This window comes from Phoca vitulina, unplaced genomic scaffold (genome assembly GCF_004348235.1).
Source record: "Phoca vitulina isolate PV1807 unplaced genomic scaffold, GSC_HSeal_1.0 scaffold9, whole genome shotgun sequence".
Taxonomy (NCBI): domain Eukaryota; kingdom Metazoa; phylum Chordata; class Mammalia; order Carnivora; family Phocidae; genus Phoca; species Phoca vitulina.
Window position 1 is genome coordinate 32,582,338 of NW_022589712.1, and position 23,816 is coordinate 32,606,153.

Below are 23,816 nucleotides of genomic sequence, written 5' to 3' on the forward strand. Positions count from 1 at the left end.
ACCCCTCAGATTTATCTTTCTTGAGCAACATTTAGTTGTCATCATCGTGCTTTGCCACAGTCAGATGTTCAGGGGTTTGGAACCTGTGCACGCTGCTGGTGGGAATGTCAAATAGTGCAGCCACTTTGGAAAACAGTTTGGCAGTTTCCGAAAACTTTAACATAGAACTTGCATTTGTCTGGCTATTCTACTCTTAGGTACGCATTGCCCAAGAGAAGTGAAAACCTATGTCCACACGAAAGTGGTGCACAGATGTTCACAGCAGCATTATTTGTAATGGCCAGGAAGTAGCAACAACACAAATGCCCATCAACTGATGAATGGATAAACAAAATGTGGTCTAGCCATAAGAGGTAATATTACTTGGGCATGTGAAGGAATGAAGTACTGATACATGCTACAACATGAATGAATCTTGAAAATAATACGCCAAGTAAAAAACCAGACACTAAAGGCCAGATATGGCAGGATTCCTTTTATGTAAAATGTCCAGAATAGTGAAATTTATAGAGACAGAAGAAAGTCTCTGGGAGTTTTAGGGAATGATAGCTAAAGGGTTGTTTTTTTTTTTTTTTTAAATACACTCAACCTAAAAGTCACCATTTTAAAATATACAGTTCAGTGGTTTTTATTATATTCAAAATGTTCTGCAATGTCCTCATCACCTCAGAATGATTTAATCTCCCCAAAAGAAACCTGTATACCTTAAGCAGTTACTGCCCATTCCCCCTTCTTCACATCACCTTCTGAACCTGCTGTTCCATTTTACGTTCCTGACAGCAGCAATGTATGAGGGTTCTGATTTCTCCAATTCCATGCCAACACTTGGCTGTGGGTTTTTTTTTTCCCCACTAGTCTTCTTAGTGGATTTGAAGAGGTATCTCCCTGTGGTCTTATTTCCAATTTCTAATGACTAATGTCGTTGAGCATCTTTCCTGTGATGATTGGCCATTTTTACATCTTCTTTGGAGAAATACATATTCAAGTCCTTTGCGCCTTTTAAAATTGGGTTGTTTGTCATTTTGTTGAAATGTAAGCATGCTTTATTCTGCATTCTAGGTGCCCTTATTGGGTGTGTGGGGTACAAGCACTTTCTCCCATTCTGTGGGGGTTTTTTTGTTTGTTTGTTTCCTTGGTAGTGTCCTTTGACTCACAAATGTTCTTAATCTTGGTGAAGTCTAATTCATATGTTCTTTTGTTGCTTGTGTTTTACGTGTTCTGTTTTGGAATGTGTTGCCAAATCCAAAGTCAGGAAGATTTATACTCCCTTCCTTCAAAGAATTTTATAGTTTTAGCTATGTATTTTAAATCTTTGGTCCATTTTAAGTTGTTTTATATGGTGTGACATAGGGGTTCAGAGTCATTCTTTTGTATGTGGATAGCCAGTTGTCCCAGTACCATTTGTTGAAAAAGTCTTTTCCTTCCCGTGGACATGGCATCTTTGTTGAAATCAATTGGTTATAAATATGTGGGCTTGTTTCTGGACTCTCAAGTCTGTTCTGATCTGTATGTCTGTCCTTAGCCAGTACCACTATGTTTTGATTACTCTAGCTTTATAATAAATTTTGAAACCAGGAAGGGTGAATCCTTCCGCTTTGTTCTTCTGTGTCATGATTAGTTCAGTTATCTGTTGTCCTTTGCAATTCCATATGAATTTTAGGATTAGCCTGTCCATTTCTGCAAAAAAAAAAAAAAAAAAAAAGGGCAGTTGGAATTTTAATAGGGATTGCTTTGAATCTGTCAATCAATTTGGGGATTATTGCCATTTTAACACTATTAAATCTTTGAATGCATGAACATGGATTTATTTATGTTGTCTTTGATTTTTTTTAGGAACAATGTTTTATATTTTTCTGTATACATGTCTTGTACTTCCTTGGTTAAATTTATTCCTTTGTATTCTTTTTGATGCTAACTAGAATTATTTTTTGGATTGTTTGCATATAGAAATACAATTGAATATGTATATTGATCTTCTATCCTGCAATTTTGCTGAACTCCTTTATTAGCCTTTTTTTTTTTTTTTTTTGGATTCTTTAAGATTTTTAATCTAACAATCATGCCATCTGCAAATAGAGATCATTTACTTTTTCCTTATCCTATTTGGATGCTTTTTATTTATTTTTCTTGCCTAATTGCACTGGCTTTAAGTACAGTGTTGAATAGAGATGGTGAAGGGGGATATCTGTCTTGTTTCTGATCCTATGGGCAAAGCTTTCAGTCTTTTACCATTAAGTGTGAGGTGCATTTTTATAGATGGCCTTTATCACATTGAGAAAGTTCCCTTTTATACCTACGTTGTTGAATGTTTTATCATGAAAGGATGTTGGATTTTTGTCAAATGCTTTTTCGATTGAGATAATCTTGTATTTTTCTCTCAAGAACATGATTATTGATTGAATTTTGTGTGTTGAATCACCCTTGTATTCCTGGAATAATTTCCACTTGGTCTTGGTGTAAGTTCCTTTTAATATCTTGCTGAATTTAGTGTACCAGTATTTTGTGAAGGACTTTTGCTTCTATATTCATTAGGGTTATTGGCTTGTAGTTTCCTTTTTTTGTGATGGCTTTGGTATCCGGCCTCATAGAATAAGTTAGGAAGTTTGGGGTTTCTTTTTGGGTTGCTAATGTCCTGAGATTGATTGTGGTGATGGTTGCACAACTGGCTATAGTAAGAGTCACTGAATTGTACACTTAAAATGGGCGATTTGTATGGTAGCTAAATAAAGCTATTACTAAAACAAGACAAAACTCCCAGCAAACTTTAGGAGGGGCTAACCTGTCTTCTTTAGCTTAGAGTCCTTATCCTGGACTTCAGAACCCTCAACAATCCTTCCAAATATCCTACTGCAGCGTTGCCTCTGGCTTACCTTTGTATGTGACTGATTCAGTGATAATGGTGAACTCACTGCCCTACTTAAGATTCCTGTTCCCCCCAGATCTCCTGGAGTGTCTTGTGCATCTTGCTGCTTCACCCCGAGGACTTTTTCCCCCTATCTTGCTGTCCCTCTTTCCTATCAATGAGAATCCATCATTTCTTGCAAAGTTTTGTTTAAGTTTCTTCTGTTTACCGCTCTAGCCTGCAGTTACCCATTAGTCCCAAACCCACTCTTCAGTGGATAGAATATTTGAAATCAGAACTGTTCTGGGAAATCTGGTGTATGTGTTTGTAGTACCTGTGGACACATTCTTTTTTTTTTTTTTTTTTTAATGCATTTACAGTTAACTCACAAGTTTATAGCGATGGCTTTTTATTTGAACTGCTCTGGTCTTCCCAAATGGCTGTCCATGCTTTAAAGAAGGCATGATGTGGTATATCTAGCGATTAACCTTATATGCCAGGTAAGTATTTGTTGACATATATGTACATGTTTGAAAAATAGAAAGATCCAGAGCTTTCAGTTGTGTTTTTGCAGTTTTCCTTATGTATCTCTAAAAGATATTTTTGAGAAAATGTGTGGGTTAGAGTAGAAGCAGTTGAGTATAGTCCTTATGTATAAAGTTGACCTGGAAGTGTCAGGCATGGGTAGGTGAGACTTTTCAGGAAAGGCTGAGTTTGGCATTTGGTTACGTATAACTGGGAAGTTGCATAAGCGTCATGCTGTCATGTCAAGGATGTATTTCAAATAAAATAGAATGGGATTCAAATCTTGTGTATCTATCTCCTGCATAGTGAGGGGGTTAAGTCAGGATTCAAATTCAGGTTGTCTAACAGTAGTACTGACAATTACTCGCTATACTCTTTTGTATCCCATGCTCATTAAGGGAAGTTATTTCCTTTCTCTGAGCCTCATTTTATTCACGTATAAAATGAACTTGGTAACACTTGCTGTGCAGAGATGTTTTGAGGCTTAAATAAGGGCATTTGTAAACATTCTGCAGAGTGCTTGCTCACAAAATAGGCAGACCTATTGCTATTAGTAAAATATTTTGTTTACTTCAAAACCATAGCACTAACAAAAGATTTTGAAAGCATGTCTGAAACTTATGCAGAGAAATCTGCTTATCTCCTGGCGTCTGAATATTGAATTCTTTACATTTTGGCACAAAGTTTTCAGTGTTCTATTTCTCTAGAATTTAGATAATTTTCCAAGTAAGTAATTGGTTAGTAATTACTTTCTTTTGCTCTCTTGTCTCTTTGTTGTTCAAAATGAGTTATTGTCAGAGTGGTAACAGAATTATACCTTCTTTGTCATTAACTTCCCTGTATGAAGAATTTGAGAGTATCTGCAGTATCTGCAGTTGGCATATTTAAGCCTTAGGTATTCAAGTTTCTGGAATGAAGTTTAGGAAGGCTGGCTTTTTTTTTTTCTTTTTTTTTAAGTAGGCTCCATGCGCAGCGTGGAGCCCTACGTGGGGCTTGAACTCACGACCCTGAGATCAAGACCTGAGCTGAGATCAAGAGTTGGACACTCAATGGACTGAGCTACCCAGGTGCCCCGGAAGGCTGATATTTTTTGTTGGAAACCATAATAGAAATGAATTAAAGAAGTGGTTATTGGTTTTTATCTTGGCTGCAGAAATATTTGTATAAGAGTATTTGTTGGTGTTGCTATAGAAACAGTCAAAACTACAGCAGGGAAAGTATAAGAAGTAAACCATTGATTTGCTTAGGTTATTCCTAATTGGTTTCAAAATGTCTTTGACTTTTTCATTCTTAGCTGTCATAAATAATCCAGATATCATAAGTTCAAAATACATCAGCATTGAGAATACTAATACTAATCATCTTAATTTTTTTGGTCACTAACTTCTTAGAGGGTTGGGGAAAAAAAATCCTGCTAATCCATCCAAATTTCCTGTTTGTGATGGTGATGGACTGTAATTTAAAAAATATGTATCTCCATGTATTCTTAGGATAGTTTTGGTTCACTTGGGGATTTTTCTTAATGAAAACCGTAGAATAGTTACTATTTTCAAGTTTTATTTATAAATTCTTTTACAAATCTATTGTGAAGTTTTACTGTCCATGCTGTCCATTTTAGGTTTTTTAATAAAGCTATGGTTTAGATCAGGAGAAAGTAGTTCCATGAAGCAGTTGGTAGGGGGAAATAGCTCTGCTTCTGGCTTTTATAGACTCCCTTGCTCAAAGGAAGGACTGCTATTGAGTCCCTTACAACTTCAGGGGAAGATGTCTTGCAGCTGTGCCTTTTTGGTTTTGTTCCAGAGATAGTATTTGTGTGCACTGTCAGAATGTCTTAAAGGCCCATCCTGGAAAGGATTCAACTCTATAAAAGGAGTTTTGTTTTATAACCTTTCACATATTCTTATGGGGTTCTGGTGGTGACGGTGGTCTTTATTGTCTTGTCTTTTAAACTGGCATTTTACTGAGACACAGCCTTCACAGTGTGAGAATAGGAATTACAGTTACAGTTTTTGTATCCTGTGAAATACATTTAGCCAGATACTTGGCACACGCTGCAATTAGAACAGCCCTCTCCAAACCTTGTGATTTCAGTGAGTTATTTAACTTCTTTTCTGCTGCTAAACTGACATGAAGATGGCACTTATTTGATTATATTTCTTCTGGGTAGTTTACTAGATTTTGATTTACAAATCAAGTTAATGTATTAGAAGATTATTCTAAGATTATCCCAAACAGAGTTTTTAAAACACCAATAACTTCATATTGAAAATAGTTCCATTGAACCTGTTTTGAATCGTATGCTGACATGAATGCTAAGAGAATTCTCACTGAATATATTCTAGGGGATTGACCATATTTTCTCCCCAAATTTTCCCTTTCTCCTCAGTTTTTCTTTTCTTCCTTTAAATTCTCTCCAAAGGTGTCTGGGCGCCTGGATGGCTCAGTTGGTTAAGCATCCCACTTTTCATCTTGACTCAGGTCTTGATCTCAGGGTCATGAGTTTCTTTCTTTTTTTTTTTTTTTTTTTAAGATTTTATTTATTTGTCAGAGAGAGAGAGCACAAGCAGGGGGAGCGGCAGGCAGAACAGGCAGAGGGAGAAGCAGTCTCCCCGCTGAGTGAGGAGCCCGACTCAGGACTTGATCCCAGGACCCTGGGATCATGACCTGAGCCGAAGGCAGATGCTTAACTGACTGAGCCACCCAGGCATCCCAAGGGTCGTGAGTTTCAAGCCGCACACAGTGCTCCACATTGGGCATGGAGCCTACTTTAAAAAAAAAAAAAAAAGCTCCAAAGAAGGTATCGAAGCTATTTGGGATGGAGAACAGGGCTTTAGATGTATTCGTATCTCTCTAACTAACTTCCTCAAGCTGCTTCCGCTCCTGGTGTATTTCCGGTTACCTTCCCTGTAGTCCCTGGAGTGGGGATGTCCCTCCTTCTGTCCAAGATGAATTGTGTGTGTGTGTGTGTGTGTGCGCGCGTGCACTTTTTAAAGTAACCTCTACCCCTAGCCTGGGGCTCAAACTCCTGACCCCGAGATTGAGAGTCACGTGCTATACCAACTGAGCCAGTCAGGCACCGCTTCTTTTGTGGTTTTGATCCTTTTTCTTCTACCTCTTTTGAACTACCTGCCATCCATTTTCCTTTTTCTCCTTTGCGTCTTGAATCTCTTCCTACTTGGTCTCTCCCACCGAAAGCCTGCAGCAAACAGAACCACCCAAATGTCTCCTGTGCATAAACATCTTCCCGCAACCTTGTACTTCCTGTAGTTATTCCTTCCCTATCAATAGCCTTTCCTCCATCACTAAACTTGAGGTGACTCTACACTTAACTCTTACCCTCCCCTCTCCAGTGTTCTTTAGCCAGTTGGCTTTTTCTACCGCTGTCCACTGAACTCGCTCTTTGAGGTTACCAGCAATCTCCTCACAACAATTTAAAAACTTCCTTGGTGCCTGAAGCAATGTGCCCTTGGCCCTGTTGTGCACTCCTCCCAGCCTGACTCTTCCCTCCTGGCAATACGTTCGTGGTTTTCTGTCTTTCTCTTTGGCTGATCCTTCCAGCCTCCCTGATAGCTTCCTTTCTGTCTGCCTGGCTTTATCATGAGCATTTTTCTTACTCTTTTGCCTGGGGTTTCATCTACTTCCATAGCTTCAAATAACACCGAGGGACCAGCGAGTTCCACGTCTTAGCATGGAAACCCAAACTCTTGTTCAGACACACATCTTCAACCATCCTGATTTCCCACCTGGCTGTACACCGTCCCTTCAGTCCAAATGCATTAAAATGGAAGCTTGGGCTTCTTTCATCCCTGTTTCCTACGCTTTCTGGAAATCCCGGTCTATGTTAGTGGCACCACACTGTCTGGCCTTTGGCTGCCAGGAACCTGGGAAATTTGTTCTCCATTACTCCCACGATAGCATTCAGTATCAGGTCCTATCCATTTTACCTCCTAAATATGTACTGACTCCCATCCTTTCATTTGCATCTTTGTTGCCTCTGTCTTAGTTTAGAAGCTGTTTCCTGGATCACTGGAGCATCATCTTAACCAGTTTCCTTTCATTGTGTCCCTTGTTCTCCCATGACTGCCAAAATAATCCTCCAGAAATGCAAAATTAATATTTTCCATCACCTGCAGGGTAGAGTTAAAGCATCTGAACCTAGCATACCGATCACTCATGACCTGGCGGCTACCTCCGTTGTCCGTCTCCTCCGCTCCCGCCCCATGTTCCAGGCAGACGAGGTACTTGCCGTTCTCCTCGGGGCTTTTATCTTTCCTGATTCTGTGCCCTTCACTTACTGTTCACACGGGGAGGGCTGTGCTTCTACCCGCTTCCAGTCGGCCCAGTAAGCTCCTTCTTATCCTTCAAGGTCAGCTCAGATGTCACTGTGGGAAGCGTTCTTGCCTCATCAAGTCTGTTACTATCGAATCGTTGATGCCTGTATTCGAGCTCTTCTTCTGTTTGCACTATAGTTCTTTATTTAAATACCCTTCTCTTGCACTGCTGGAGCCAAGTTTTACCCAGGTTTGTAACCTCAACAGCTATCCATAAACAAAGAGCAATCCTCACCGAATGAATGGATCTTAGCAAAACCCAAGAGTACAGAACTGAAACCAAGATCTCCTAGGCAACGTGTAATTAACGGTGAGTACTCTGGCTTGCTGCTGGCCCAGCTCTATTGTTTGGGTGGGCAGGGCCTGTGGACTGTGGACAGAAGACACATTAGCACCTGTGCTTGGGGTTTTCTTTCATCATTCAGCCTGGGAGAGTTAAGTTGTAAAGGCGAAGCTACAAAATGGAGCTACAGTTTCAAATGACAGAGCTAACAAAGTTTTAAGGTTTTGGAAGTACCCCGGGTGCCCAGAAAGGCGCCCAAGCCTTGCATAAGGCCTATATCAGGCAGAAGGAGGACTGATACAAGCAATGTGAGGAGAGGCTCGCTCTGGCGTTGTACCTCCTCAGGGCATAGTCCAAAGCTGCACACTGCTTATTCCGTGCACCGTAACATTTCCCCGGCTTGCCCTGGTAGGAGCCGTGTTCGACTGTACACCACAGGATTCTTGATAGGAGGCTGGTATTGACCTGTTTGCTATTTATATTGTTCTAGTGAGGTCTCTTGGAAATTGTGGTGCCATTTTAAAGGAAAGGAAAGAAAGAAGGGAAGTTACAGAGGGTGGATTAAGATGGAGAAACACTTTTCCTTCCACATGTTGAGGGGGGGACATATAGGTAAATGGAATTGGTAAGAGATTACCGTATGTTCATATTTGATTTTTAAAAATAAATATAATGATACATTCAGCCATTTTTAGGAGAAAGCCTAGAAGAATTTTTTGACCCTTGGCATTCTGTGTTTAATAGTAACTTGCATTTGTTTAGCATTTTGCACTTTACCAGGAGCTGTTGTGGTGATTGTCCTGTGATCCTCACAACAGTCCCATTCTATAGGTGGGTGTTCTGCTGGGACCTTCATTTTACTGGTTTAGTTGCCAGCTAAGTGGCAAGATGCCATGGCGACATACATCAGACTCTGAATATGAATGTAATGTTCTTTCAGATTGGGAAGAGTACACAATTTCTTGGCAGTGACCTCTTTATTTTTTGAAACCTACTTTTTTGGGGAATGGAAGGGTATAGGATTTTTCTTGGGTACAGGGAGTAGGGGCAGAGCTGGGGAGGATTGAGGTCTACCAGATGCCTCGTCTGGGGGCCCTTAATTCCTTCTGGCCATCGGAGAGCCAGCCATAAGGGGCCTCTGTGCCCTGCTTTCTCCATACTAGTGTCTCTGCTCTTTCCTTCTCATCCAGCCAGGGTAACCTGCTACAGGGAAAGACAGTGGGATTATTTATTAGTAAGAATGTGACCTCCAGTCTGGGCTCTGCTGCGGACTTACCGCATAACCTGGACAAGTCGTCTAACTTCTGGGCTTCAGCTTCCCCATTTGTGAAAGGCAAGGGCTAGAAGTACATGGATGCCAAGATCCCTTTTGGCTCTAAATTCTTTATTCTATAAAAACCCCATTTTACTTGGCCATATGTAGCGTGTTTCACAGGTGCTAGCAAGGTCTTTGTTTCTGCTTTTTCTGTGATGGGCTTTGTGATGGGTGCTTTTATTTTCTTTAACATCTAAGGCAAAGTGGTGTCGTTGCCACATTATTAACAGTAGTATTTGTTCATTTAAAACGATCCAAATGAGCCTAAACACTGTAAGTCTGTAAGGCCTTCCTTGGCCTCCTCAAGGGAGTTGTCCACTTGGCTGTGCCCTTCCTGTCCCTCTGCTTTAGCCCTTATCACACGTGGTGTAAATTATTTACATATCTGGCCTCCCTGCCAGACTGGTGAATTCTCTGAGGGCTGGAATGGGGAAGAAGCTTTGAGTCCTAAGGCTTTAGTGCCTGGTGCAAAGGAGGAACTCAGCAAATGATCCTTAGACATAATTGAGTGAAAATAATACATTTTCAAGTAAATGCTGGGTTACTGTACTTGCCTGAAAGTATAATTCTAATAGTGATGCTTTTGACTTTTGAATTAAAGCTCCTAACAAATCCTTTTATCTTAACACTTTTTAGATGGTTTCAGAACATTAACTTTTTGATTATGGATTCCCAACCACCACCTCTTTATGCTTTGTCTTCCACCATACCTGTTCCTATTCTTTATCTACAAGCCCTTTGTTAAAAAAAAAAAAAAAAAAATCTGGGGCCATATAGCATATTTTTTCTCCCAAAGTCTCATAAATCTATAGTACTTTCTAACGTTACATTTTTAAAAATGTGGTAGGGATAAGACTTTGCAAGTGACTCATATGCAGTTGTGGAAATCATTCTGAATTTAGAACCTGACAGAAGCTAGACTGTGGGTGGTATGTGGTCAAAGGAGAACTTATGCATAGAAGCCATGGAACTAGTGCAGTGGGGTTTGTTTGTTTTTCTTTTTGCTGACATTAGATATCAGATAACAGTGATGAAATGTGGGCTGTTAGAACATTTTATAGACCAGTTGAAGCTCATCCAGATCGAAAAGAGTGATAAAACTTTTCTCCATGTTTGTTCAGGAAGTATGGTCTTGCATGCTGAGTGGTAAGTAGGAAGAATGGATTCTCTGTAAAATCAGTAGAATCAAAAATAGTGAGTTTTGGGGAGTACTTTTTAGGTTATTTTAGAGTTATGCCAGAAAAATATTTGCTTTTTTTTTCTGGTGTGACAGATGATGATAATTTATGCTTCTCAGGCAGAAGCTAGATGAATAAAGGTGGGCGGATTGAAAGGAATGGTCTTCATTGTCTTTCTGCAACACTGGTAACTTTATTTTCTGCACAGAGTTTGTGTCTCTTACGGTTTGGGAGCTATGAGTGACCAGTTAGATTATTGGGTCCTCTACATCCTAATCAATTACATTTTTTGTTTTCATAAAGTAGAAAGTAGGACAGTTTTAAAAGTCAGGAAATTATGATACTGGATTTAACATAAAATTCTATTTATATACAAACCCACATATACAAATATAGGAAAAATGTCTCATACTCTAACCCCAACCAACTCCCTTGAATACTTAAAAAACAGCCTTCTAAAAGAACAAAAAGTATTCTGAGGATAAACTTCTAATTCTCCACCCCCCATGCCTTTTTTAAAGTTTTATTTAAGTAATCTCTACTCCCAAGAGCTATATGTTCCCCTGACCAAGCCAGCCAAGAGTGTAGGGGGTCCAGGGACGATATGAGATGCCTGGGATGGATTGTAGAGATCTACCATTTATTCCCTTTTAATGGAATAATGAGACTGTGTCAGAACATGACTATTTAGGATCTTCCCAAGACAGATTTAATAGATACAAATTTGTGTTAACAGTTTTTTTGGGGAAGACATTTGTGGATGTTCACCTTATGTATTTTGTGTACTTCATTGTGTTTAAAATCTTACTGGGAGTGAATGTTTTAAATGACCCTGGACTTGGCTTGTGTACTTCTCTGCCAGTAACCTACTGAGTAACCTTGTAGAAGTTATTTCACTTCTTTGGGTTCAGTTTACTCATCTGGAAAACAAAGGTGTTAAAATAGCAGTAACGCAGTGTTGGTGGAAAAGTCCATTGGCTTTGGGAAGCAGCTGTGCTTACGTTCTACTGCCAACACCGCTTGCGTTGGCTTTGAAGACCGATCGAGTTGGTGTGAATGCTGACTCTACCACTTACGGGGGTATGGATTTGGACACTCGTTTATATTTTCTGGGTTCTCTTTTTATCTTCCCAATGAATGGTTTGTTCTATTTCCAAATTATAGTACCATAAAACTCACTTTCCTGGCTTCTCTTAATCTTTGTTTAAACAATGAAATTCAGATGTCTTATGAGCAGGATCTTTTATATTGAAGACAGCCGAGGAGTTTGAGCAGTAACATTGGGCTCCATTATTAAGAAAGTAGGTGCCTTAACCAGCTTGGACTGCCATAAGACAGCACCACTGAGTGACTTAAACACATCTTCTCGCATTTCTGGAGGCTGGAAGTCCAAGATCAAGGTGCTGGCATGGTCTCGTTCTGGTGAGGGCTCTCTTCTTGGCGTGTAGACGGCTGCCACATAGTGAAGCAAGAGAGGACAGGAGAGAATGAGAGAATGAGCAAACTCTCTGGCGTTGTCTCTTATAAGGGCACTAATTCCATCATGGTGGCCCTACCCTTGTGACCTCATCTAAATTGAATTATCTCCGAAAGGTCCCATCTCCGAATATCATCACACTGGGAGTTAGAGCTTCAACATATGAATTTTGGGGGGACACAATTCAGTCTATAGCAGTAGGAGAGTTAAGAGTGTAGGGGGTCCAGGGATGATACGAGATGCCTGGGATGGATTGTAGAGATCTACCATTGTCAGCTTCACTCGATGCGGTGCTACGTGTCAGGAGTTTGGAGACTTAGGGATTCCACAGAGTAATACATTTCAGAAAAAGGTTTGGAGCCAGTATTTTTTCAAGTATATTGAAGAAAATCCACCATTGCACAGCAGTATTTAATAAACACATTTAGCATTAAAGGAAGAACATAATCTAAATAAAAGATGATGCTTTGAATTGAGTAAGATTGGCTCTACTTAAAAGTTCAATCCAAAAAAAAAAAAAAACAAAAACCCAAAACTCACCAAATCTCCCTTTTGGATACTAAAGTTTACTTCCATTATATAGAATGGCCTTTTTTTTTCTTTTTTTTTTTTTCTTTTAAGTTTTGTACTTATTTTGACAGAGATCAATCTCTTCAGAGATGCTACTAGAACATATTTTCACTAAGTTACCATAAAGCACAGCTTACCTTTTCTACCTGTGGATACAGGTGACAGCTTGTTGATTTAAATATCTGAAGTGCTTTGTTGTTGTTGTAATTTAAAAAGACTTTTCTTTAAGACTCTGTAGGTGAAGTGAGCATGTAATACTCCTTGACCTAAGAACTGCTTGTTGGAGAGCAATATGGTAGCAGGTGAGGTTGTAAAAGTGCATACTCGGATCCAGAGTCTATCTTGGTCCTGATTTACTAATGTAAATACCTACATTGGAACACACATATACACCCAAATTTAGACTGTGGAAATGTAAAGGGTGGAACAGTTTGGGATTATAGAATTAAGGAAGATTTAGTCATTTCTCGGATCTCTTTTACCTGAATCTTTAAATTAATGCATTTTCCTTTAGTGACTTTAAATGTATTTTGCTTTCCATTATGTATTTGTATTCATATGACCTATGGATATAGGATTACCTTTTGTAGCCATCATTTCTCATTTAGGATTGACAATAATAAAGCAGGGATTTATCAGCTTTGTAACTGTATGATGGTACCTATAACTCTAAATTAAAATGAGTTTCTATTTTTAAATACAGTGTGAATAAGCAAATTCTTTTACAAATGAATCAAAATAGTCCAGTTTCCAAGACATAAAAATTAAATACTTATGTGTCTACCCAGTTTTTCTATATCTGAAAATGATAGTGTTTATAGAGAAAGATTAGATTATATGTTGTATACATACACTTTTGGTGTCTATTTGTAGGGTGGATTAAAATGACAGAAATAAAAACAAAGTTGAGGGGGGGGGAAGAAAAAGTTGAGGGGTACAAACCCAAGGCAAAGCCAAAATGATACAAAAATGGAGGAAAAATTTTTCAGCAATAGAATTATAAAAACTATAATCATAAGATCAGTCATTATTAAAACCATTCTTTTTGTAAAGTGTTCATCTAGTGGGTAGAACAGGCAGCAGGAAGATGACTTTTTCTTTGACCTGTGTGGATTTTCTAGCTGAGGAATGAAGGAACTTGGAACCAAGCTGGGCTTTTCTACGGAGCATGCCCTCCGCCAGCAGGGTCCAGCCTGGGTGGGGCCAGGCTTGCTCATTAAGCTTTTGGAAGCTGGATTTCCATCAGCTTTCCACAGCCTTCTAATGACAGGGAACAGAAGACAACGGGCTCGGTGTACTTTTTAAAAAGCTGCGTATGTATTTTAAGGGGGAGATTTTGAGGAACTTTCTGTTGTCGCAGTGGCTTTTGTGGTATATGCTTGTTTGTTTTTGTTTTTGAAGAAAGTTTGCTTTTGAGACTGTCAATATCCAGGGGCCTGAAAATTTGGAAAATACTAATGTACAGAGTACATGGAACCTGGGTACGTATACTGTTTGGCAAGGGAACATGTTCTATTTGGTCCAAGTCCTATGAAAAGTGTATTTTTTGTGGCCAGAGTTTAGTTTTGGCCCACTTGTTTGCATTTTTCTAGGCAGATGTTGAACTTTGTCAAGTTATCTTTAACGTAATTGCTTGTTCAGGTTTGACCTATGAGAATAATGAAGCTAGCTGGTTTATTCTACATACTTGTCCTGTTGTTCAGTCGATTTATTCAGTGTACAATATACTATATGAAAGTTAATTACTCCTAAAGCACAATGAGGGCTATGTAAGGTTAATAGTGTAGTTACTTTTTAAACATGTTAAAGGATGACAGATTTCAGTTTATAAAATGCTTCATTTTCATGTTAAGTCATTTAATGAAAAGAAGTTGTACTGTGACTAGCAGAGTTGAATTCACTTTTTTTTTTTTTTTTAGCATCTGCGCATTAGTGGCCATTAACAGTGATGGAGAATTGTATGTTGTTTTGATTTTTTTTTTTTTTCATGTCACACCCTGAGTTAAATATGAGTTGAATAAAGGATAGATATTAACCTCTTTTTTACTGAATATTTAATCTCTGGTCACATTGAAGAAATGGGACAACTCCCCATTGTTGCCCAGGTTCTGATGTCCAGACTTAGAAAAAAATTGTCTTCCTGCTTTTTCTTGATAGAATTTACCAGTCTCACAACCTTCTTTCAAAAAGAGCCTTGTTTCCGTGTTAGTTTCTAACAAAACAAGCAGAACCACTGTGATTACCAGATGATCTCTGCACATTTCTTTATCACCGACACCGTGGGGAACGAATGCTCTTCTACCCGCTGAAGTCATGAGCCAGTATATCTGTGGGAGGGAGGCACATGCGTACTTGGGAAGTAGAAGTTTTCTGTTTGGGGGCCCAACAAAGAATGGTGTCTTAAAACTATTGGCAGCTTGGGTGTGGGAATAAATAACTGCAGGTGATCCTGGTGATCTGGAGAGCCCGCCCATCGGAGGCGCCCTGCCCTGTGTCCGAGTCCTGTGCCTGGACACGTGCTAGGATACCTTGATGACCCTCAGTTCACCATCCCACCTGGATCGCAGAGTTGGAAAGGGAAGTTTTAAACTTTGACATCGAGCTTGCTTGGATTTTTCTGGGACCCCGAAGGTTGAATGCCTGGCATATTCTCCCGCAGAATTCTGTACCGAATCAGGTTTACAAATGTTGAATTCTGAGACTCTTACCGCCAAAGAAAGAAATATATTTAGCCGAAGCAAAACCTTGTCCTAGCCAGCCCCTCCTAAGAAGTAGTTGTTTGAGGCTCTTCCTAATAAGTCGTCTTTGAACTAAACTAACGCTCAGAGTAGCAGTACTTGTGGGGGAAAAGGGTTTTAGGCATTCCAAATGGCATGTCTCTAACTTCATTGTAGTTACAGCTTTTCCCTCCTGGGCTTGGAGGGTCCATATGCTAACAGTCTACGGCACCTTCTGCTGATCCACCAGAGTAGTGTCAACATTTGGATCTGCTTACCTAAGCTAGAAAAGTCATGCAGTTTAGTCTCCTCTTTTAAGAATAGATGCTGTGCTTTGGCATAACTCTTTGGTGGTGCTGTAAATATTTAAAATGGCAGAAGTGCTAACGATCAAAATTTTAAAAGTGAATGATATTTTTTGGCTAGGTTTAGATATTTATGCCTGTTGACTGCAGTGTTTCAAAGCTTATGGAGAAGAGGATTTGAAAGTGTGAGATCAGTGTAGGCTCCAGCTTGGTGGCCTTGTCATAGTGTGGCGAGTTGATTGATTTTGACAAGACTTTGTCTTATGACCTATTAAAATGCAGCGTCTGCAGCCTGTGCATTTATCCTGTTCAGTTAACCTTGGTGGATTTGTCGTTAGCTTATTTGGGAAAAGCCTACTGAACTAAAGAATTAATTTTTTTAGCTAAAGAATTTGGAGTTTGATTCACACAGAAATAATATTAGGCTGGTTATAGGTTACCAGTTGATACCAAGTGAGTTTTCTGATGGGGCTGGATAAGGATCCTATTCAGAAGGTAGTTGTGGGATGAGCTCAGAAAAAGCCCACTGCCTGGTGTCTGTTACGATGAGGAGAGATTGCTGGTGTTGGTTTTGCCCTATTTTGAGCCTGGTGTGGATGACATTGGAAGAAACTGCACATTAGTGTATTTTTCTTTTCTATAGGATGTTATGTGATGGTGGTACAAATGTTTCCCAGGTACTAGGAACATCACAAAAGACACTTATCGAGAAGCCACCAGATGCATGACGCTGCACTAGGAAATGTAGTTACTCATCTGTACAAAAGTTTTACCCTCTTCATGTGAGCTTAGGAGCAGCCGTGGGCAGGGAAGAGGTGTAGACAGGGAACATGACCTCGTGCTTGTCCGGCCAATTTTGTTCGTGCTTTTCCCGATAAACGTGGAGGAAGCTGCTGACAGAGATCAGGGATGTTTATGTTTGACCAGCTTAGAAGTTTAATAAGAATCTTCCCATTCTGGTTTATTTCCCTTTAAAAAATTTTTTGACTTTTAGAGAAATCTGTTTCCAGGTTCCCTGTTTGCACTCCTCCAGGAAAGAATAGGAATAATTTTTTTGGCCTACCTGCAAATGCACCACTGTTATTGTTAACAAAAGACACCTTTTTGTTTTAACTCTACACCGAAGGGGAAAAGGATAAAAAACGAGCAAAGTTTTCTCAGGAGCCGTGTGTGTGTGTGTGTGTGTGTGTGTGTTTGTGTGTGTGTGTGTGTGTGTATTTTTTTTCCAAAGAATTGATTTCCTTAAAAGATGTTGGTCTGCTCTAAAAGCTTAGGTTTTGAGCTTTTCCTGCTTAGGAGAGCAGCCTATATAGGGCAAGGGGCGGGTTTGTGATGTAGACTGAATTGGAGGCTACTGGAAATCCATTTCTTTAGAGGATGTAAAAATGATCTTAAACCTCATATGCCAGAAAATCAATTTTATTTTAGGCTATCTTCATGCTACTTTTAAGCTGGAACAGACTGGAAGGCTTTCGCATCCATACAACTCATTTGTGTGGTTTTTTTTAAAGATTTTATTTGACAGAGACACAGCGAGAGAGGGAACACAAGCAGGGGTAGTGAGAGAGGGAGAAACAGGCTTCCTGCAGAGCAGGGAGCCCGATGCAGGGCTCGATCCCAGGACCCTGGGATCAAGACCTGAGCTGAAAGCAGAAGCTTAACGACTGAGCCACCCAGGCGCCCCCATACAACTCATTTGTGAGGACAGAGCTAGGTGACAGGGCAAGGTGGCTCCGTCGCTTGGCAGTTCTGGCATTTGGATTGTCTCCAAGGAAGCAGACCAACCACACTGGGTTCACTTCATGCATTGGATATTTTACTGCAAAATACTGTTCTCTTAATAAAGCTTTTAAGTGCTTCAGTTTGTGCATACTTTTCACTGAAAAATGTGTCTCCCATATTTATACCTCTATACCTCATCTACCTAATGTCCTCACACCATTCCCCATAATAATCATTGTCATTTCTCTTCGGTGTCCTTCCCTATTTTTTTTTGTGCATATAGATGCAGGTATGTGTATGTGTATTCACATATTTATAACCGCCACACCTGGCTTTCAACCTGTAGGGTTTCATATATCGTGTGTGATCTGAATCTTGCTTTTTGTACTTCACAGTGTAACTCGGAGATATTTCTGTAACTGGGATGGATACCTTCTTTTTATTTCTTTATAGCTGCATAGTATTCTGTATAATGTCACCTATTGATGGGCATTGATCTTTTGCTACTACAATGTTATTATGAATCATCCAGACATAATTATTTTACATTACATATGTGCAGGTGTATCTATAGGATACGTTCCCACAAGCAGGATAACTGGTTTAGAGTGTATACACATTTGGAATTTTGATAGCTGTTGGAAAATTTCATTGGTTAGCACCCATTTTCTCTTCTGGCGATTATATGAGAATGCCTCTGTTTCTATAGTCTTGTTCAGTGATTACATGATGAAGCTTTTGGATTTTTCCATTCTGAGTTTTTAGTTTTCATTTCTTTTACTATGAGTGCGATGGAACATCTTTTCATGTTTGTGTCCTTTGTATTCCTCTTAACTTTGTACTTCTCTAGCCACTTTTTTCCCCCTAGTTGGGGGTTGGTCAGCCTTAGCCAGTTCAAAAATCCAAAACAAAGTCGTTTTTTTATGTTGAAGAAATTTATAACCAGGACTGTTTTATTTGGCTTTTTTATTCAAGTTACTTCAATTTTGCTAGAGAGCAAATAGATCTCCAGCAAACACAACTGAGAATGAGGATCAAGTGCTCTTTAAAAAGCGTGATGCATTTTTGTATTTCAAGAGTGTTTAACCAAGAGTTCCCACGTAGGGCCATTGTGTGACTTCCTGAAGATACGACAGTGGTTGTTTCAAAGAAAACTGTCGGCTTCTCAAACTAGTAGTAATTTCTGAATCTAAATGACCCAAATTTCTGAATCAGTGATGAGTGGTTTGAATATATATTAATGCTAGTCTTGCTACTTCTGTCCCCCATGAGAGCAGGATTCTTTTCATCTACATTGCTGGTATCTGGTACCTATATGTGAAAGGACTCAAGAAATTCTTTTCGAGAGAAGGGCCTAAAGTATACAACCCACATCCTGAAAATAGGTGAAATTTATCAGGGGCGGCTCGGTTAGAATGTATTGCTTAGGACTGTAAACACCAAATGGGTAGTAATAGTTTGATTTTTGCTTTTTCAACAGATAATGAATTGTCAGGCGTTATGCTAGGTGTTGGTTCTAGGATAGTGAAGCTGTTTGGGATTGGTGGCCGTATTGTGTACGGTTTCTGGAGCTGGACAGCCTGGGTCTGAATCCTGGCTCTCCCGTGTATTGGTTTATGTAGTTTTGTGAAAATCCTTTATCTTGTCTTTCCTCCATCTGTCACATGGAAATAATCTTAGTTCCTACTTCAAAGAGTCATGAAGATTAAAGGAATTGCCACATGCAGTCACTAGAACAATGCTCAATAAATAGCTAATATTGTCACTATTATTTCTGTTCTTACTGTTACTATTACTTTTATTTTTAGTGAACAAAGGGACATAGTCCCTTTTTCCCAGAACCCCTATTTGATGACAGTGGCTGACCATTTATTATGAATTTACGATGTGCCAGGCACTTTATGTAGAGCATCTAATTTAATCCTTAGAGCACCCCAGTAAGTATGTATTCTATCCCTGTTTTGCTTACGAGGAAAATGAAATGCAACAAGGCTAAATAACATCCATGGTTACATGGCTAGTGGGAGACACAGCTGGAATTCTAATCCTGTTCTTTTAGTTCCCAGGCTTGATCTCCAAACCACTATGTTATTTTATCCAAAGATTAGATAGCTTCGCACAGAAAGAATGTAGCTCCAGCTCTGGCTGTTAAAAAAAAAAAAAATTGGGGCCCCGTCTGAAAGAAGGAATTCAATGCAGTTCATCAATAATTTTGACCACACAATGCTTAACTGCTTAATGAAGAGCCAGCAGGGTTCTGGATGTCTCTATCACTTTGATTAGTGTGTGCTGTTGGAGGGTCCAATATGAGAAGGTTTATGTGCATTTTGATGATGAGAATGATGTCTGGTATTGGGATCCTAATGACTTCTGCACAGCATCTGGTTATTGAGCCCCACTCTAGGAAGGGGTATCTATTTTGGGAATAACCCTAGTTGCTTGTGGAGAAGACTTTGCCTGACACACATCTTTCTTGATGTCATGTTTTTAAAAATTTTAATTCTAGTGTAGTTAATATAGAGTATTATATTAGTTTCAGGTGTACAAGTATAGTGATTCAACAATTCCATACATCGTCCAGTGCTAATCATCTTGATATAATTCTTAATGAGAGCAGTAAGGACTTGGCTTTTAAAAAATAAGATTTTTAGCACTTATCTTAGGTGTTACTGAATTGAACGTTATTGAAAATTATGTCTTGATTTTCATTGGGGGGAGGTCCCCCCAATATATATGAAGAAAGGGAATCTTTGAGGAACTCTAAGATTTGTTTCATTCTTATTTACAATTAGAATAAAGAATCATTTATCTCCGATATTAATTCAGATACTAGGTTTTAAGAATTTGAGCATCAGGAAAAAAATAGAACATTTTGACAACCATGGCTCTTAGGTATGAGGGCCATAAAACCCAGTGGGGGGTAATAATTACCTGAGATAGTTCTGTATGTGTTTCTAGTTTCTTAGGGCTTATTTTTTACCACTTTGTTTTTGTTTTTGTTTTGTTTTTTAAAGTAAGCTCCACACCCAACATGGAGCCCAATGCAGGGCTTGAACTCAAGACCCTGAGATCAAGACCTGAGCTGAAATCAAGAGTCAGATGCTTAACCCACTGAGCCACGCAGGCGCCCCAGAGCTTATTTTTTAATGCTGGCCTCAGACTCTGCAGAGGCTAATAGTAGCTGCAAGTAACTGAAACCCCCGGCTCAGCTGTGTCCCATTGTTCTCTTAGTAGGGACTGTGTTCTCTCACAGAACAGGAAGCTCCCATGTAGAACCTGGCCATGTGCAGCATGCTGGCTCTGCTGTGTGTCACTTTGTCCTCAGATGTTCTCCCTTGGATCCTCAAGATGGCAGCGGCATTTCTAGGAGTCAGGTATACAGTGCTCAGAGACAGAAGAGGGGCCTTCTTCACCTGGTGGCTCTTTTTAGAGGGAGGAATCTTCCCAGAAGCCCACCAGCAGACTTTTTCTGCAAGTCGTCTTGGCAGGGGGCAGGAGACGACCATGATGGCCTTAGACCAGTAGATGGTTGCCTTGTGGCCCAGCCTGGAGCCGGCGCCTGCTGCATGCACGTGGAGGAGAGAGAGAAGCCGAGCAAAACTTTAGTTCTGTTAAAAAAGAGAAAGGGTGGAGGAAATACATGCTCTGAATGTAATCTGATCCTGCCTAGGCTTGAACTAGCCGAGGGCTACAGTTCGTATCTTTTGTGTATGTGGGTTTAATTTAAGCCAGATGCTAGCTTATATCTTTACAGAAATAGTTCTCTTTTATAGATTCTTTATCCCTTTAAAAACAAAACAAAACAAAAAGCCATAGAGTGTGTTAAGGTAACTAGGGTGGATAGCATTGGGTTGTTTAAAAAATAACTCGTTTATCCTCACCATATAGATAATTTAAATGACAAATCGTCCCTTTGGAATGTAGCTATACATATTTTAAATATGGAATACAGTATTCTGTAGACCTTCTGACACTTAAGAAAAATAAACCTACAAGGGAGAGAGGAATTACATGCAGTCTGCTCTAATTACATGCAGTTGGCCTGTTTTTGTTACTCCTTTCCCTCTCCAGATATTTCCTTTTCCTTTTTCTTCCCTTTCATCCTCCTCCTTTTCCCTCCTCCCCTCTTTTTACTTGTTGTATATATTTGAGAAGCACGACTCTTATTATTTCCTAAGTAGAGTTAGGTGGCTGCCGAATCATTTCTATATTGGGGTTGCTGTTTTGTTTTTTCTCACATTCGATGCTTTCAGGGAATGTGGTTGGGTATTAAAAGACCCTTCTCTTGGGCTGTAGGCTGTTGGGGGACATGAACGTAAGCCAGAGATTGTGGGTATCAGAAAGTTGCTCTCTCTATATCCTCTGGCCAGTTACATTAGGTGAAAACCAGTTTCGTCAGACCTAGAAAGTGACAACATTGAAATCGTGCACACATTGCTGGTATTCTAGAAGTTTGATATTTGTTGTGCAGCTTGATTTCTTTCTCTAAGTTCCCAGGAAAGCCTCTCTTGATTCCCTTACCACCATTTTGGAGTTTAGAAATGCATACTTTTCCCTTTTGTAAATCTGCAGTCCCCTATCTAATGGAATGAGCTTTGTTGGTAGAAATCCAAGAGCTCCTATTGCTCTGATCTCAGCTGAGGATGAGAGCCACTCTGGCGGCAGCACCTGCCCTGTTGTTCGCTGGACACAGCGAGGGCTCTTAGAGTAGCGCTAGTTCTCTCAAGGTTTGAAGGAAACATCTGGACCCAATAATTAACATGAACCCCTTGCTTGAAGTTCTTTGGAGGAGTGTCTAGAGTTGTGTATCTGCTTTGCTTTGCTTGTTGTGGTACTCTGATTAGGGGCCAGTGTGTTCACTAGCATGATGTTATATGGTAGGTTGTTTAGGTTGGTGATAGGGACGGCACTTTGGAATTTACTTCCCGTTTTAAAGGTAAGAAAAAAAGAATGGTTTTGCATAACACAGCTTCTTACCTAACCAGTGCTGATCCTCTGTTGATGGTTTTCTGCTTGGTCGCTTGTGAACTGATGCATGCTGTTTCTCATGGAGCCGTTACAATAATGAACACTTCTATCAACCCAGATGGAGTATGCCAATGTGGTAATTGTGTCAAAACCACATGCTTGTCTAATGGGCTTGGCTGGTCACAGCAATATTCTTTTTGGTTGCTGATAAGTAGAAAGGTCTTTACTTAGTATGTTATATAACTATACTAATGATGGATTTTAGGTATTTGTAATTGTATTTATAATAGGTAATCAGTGGAATGAGCATAGCTAGAGTTTGGGAAACCGCAGTTCTGAGTTTGGCTTCCCCAGTCTAGCTTTGTGATCTTGGGCAAATCTCCTGTCTTTCTGAGCTTCAGTTCCCTTGTTGATAAGATAAAATGAGTATATTAGATTAGACGATTTCATAGCACTCTGACTGGTACCTCTACGTGCCAGTCTAGATGCTGGGAACATAGCAGTGAAAAAAGAAAGATCCCAGCCCTTGTGGGGCTTTCATTTTAGTGGGAGGGCTTGCGTTCCACTGCAGGAGTTTCCATTTTTTAGTGGATGATGGAGTTTAAAGGCTTATCCACATTTGAAACTCTTGAGAGTCACAGGCATGATAATTATGGTGAATGGATGTGCTATAATCATGTTTTCTTGATGGTGGTAATTTGTTCAAGAAACCATTATGTCAACAAAGAAGGTAGTGTTTAGGTTTGAGCTTTGTTGATCTCTTGAAACTATTTTAAGAATGTACTTATTACATATAATTATATCTGCCCTTATTTTTGAGTATTTACAAAATACAATTTTATACAATTAGCCAGTTCTATTGTTTCTTGTTTTTTAAAAAATTTTTATTTAGAGTCCAGTTAACATACAGTGAGTGCAGTACTGGTTTCAGGAGTAGAATTCACTGATTCACCACTTGCATACAACACCCAGTGCTCATCACAGCAAGTGCCCTCTTTAATATCTTTCACCCATGTACCCATCTCCCACCCACCTCCGTCCTGCTTTTTTATCTTGTAACTTGTATTTGGATGGACGCTACTGATCAGCTCTGAGGTTCTTACAACTTAAAAATGTGAATACAGTAGTGATTGAGAAAGACTACTTTGTGAGGCATAAAGGTGTGGTTTATATCTGTGCTCCTTGTCTCTGTGTTAGCACCTTGTCTTTAATTTCTGTCCATCAGCTCAGTTGTGAATGGCCAAGTAATAACATTCAAACATGATTTTTCTTTGTGATGGGAACTCATGTGTAAATTTCTTATTGGGGGAGGGCCAGCCCTAATTATAGTGAATCACAGTAGATTCACATTCTGTAGTCATTTTCACAAACTGGTATGGATTTTCTTTGAGGACTACGCCGAGAGCCCTGGTTGATTCAGTCTTTCCAACATTATGAAATACAGGTGAAAACACGTGTACACGGCTGTGTGGACTTCCATTCAGTGGCCTTGGACAAGTCACTTAACTTTTACTCTCTGTTTGTTATGTACAAAATGGGGATAATTCCTCCCCTGTAGGATGCTTTGAAGAGCAGAAATTAAT

The 23,816-nt window shown here is 39.6% G+C and overlaps 1 protein-coding gene across 17 annotated transcripts in view; it reads left to right on the top strand.

Annotated features, from left to right (window-relative positions):
• Positions 1–23,816, top strand: part of EPB41L2 (erythrocyte membrane protein band 4.1 like 2) — a 210,278-nt gene that overhangs the window by 68,635 nt on the left and 117,827 nt on the right. Inside the window, exon 1 of one of the 17 annotated variants that reach the window (XM_032407865.1) lies at positions 12,609–13,834. The exons of 15 other annotated variants lie outside the window; for them this stretch is intronic. The gene's annotated coding sequence lies outside the window, so the exon portion shown is untranslated. One more of the 17 variants, XM_032407863.1, reaches the window with a different exon arrangement.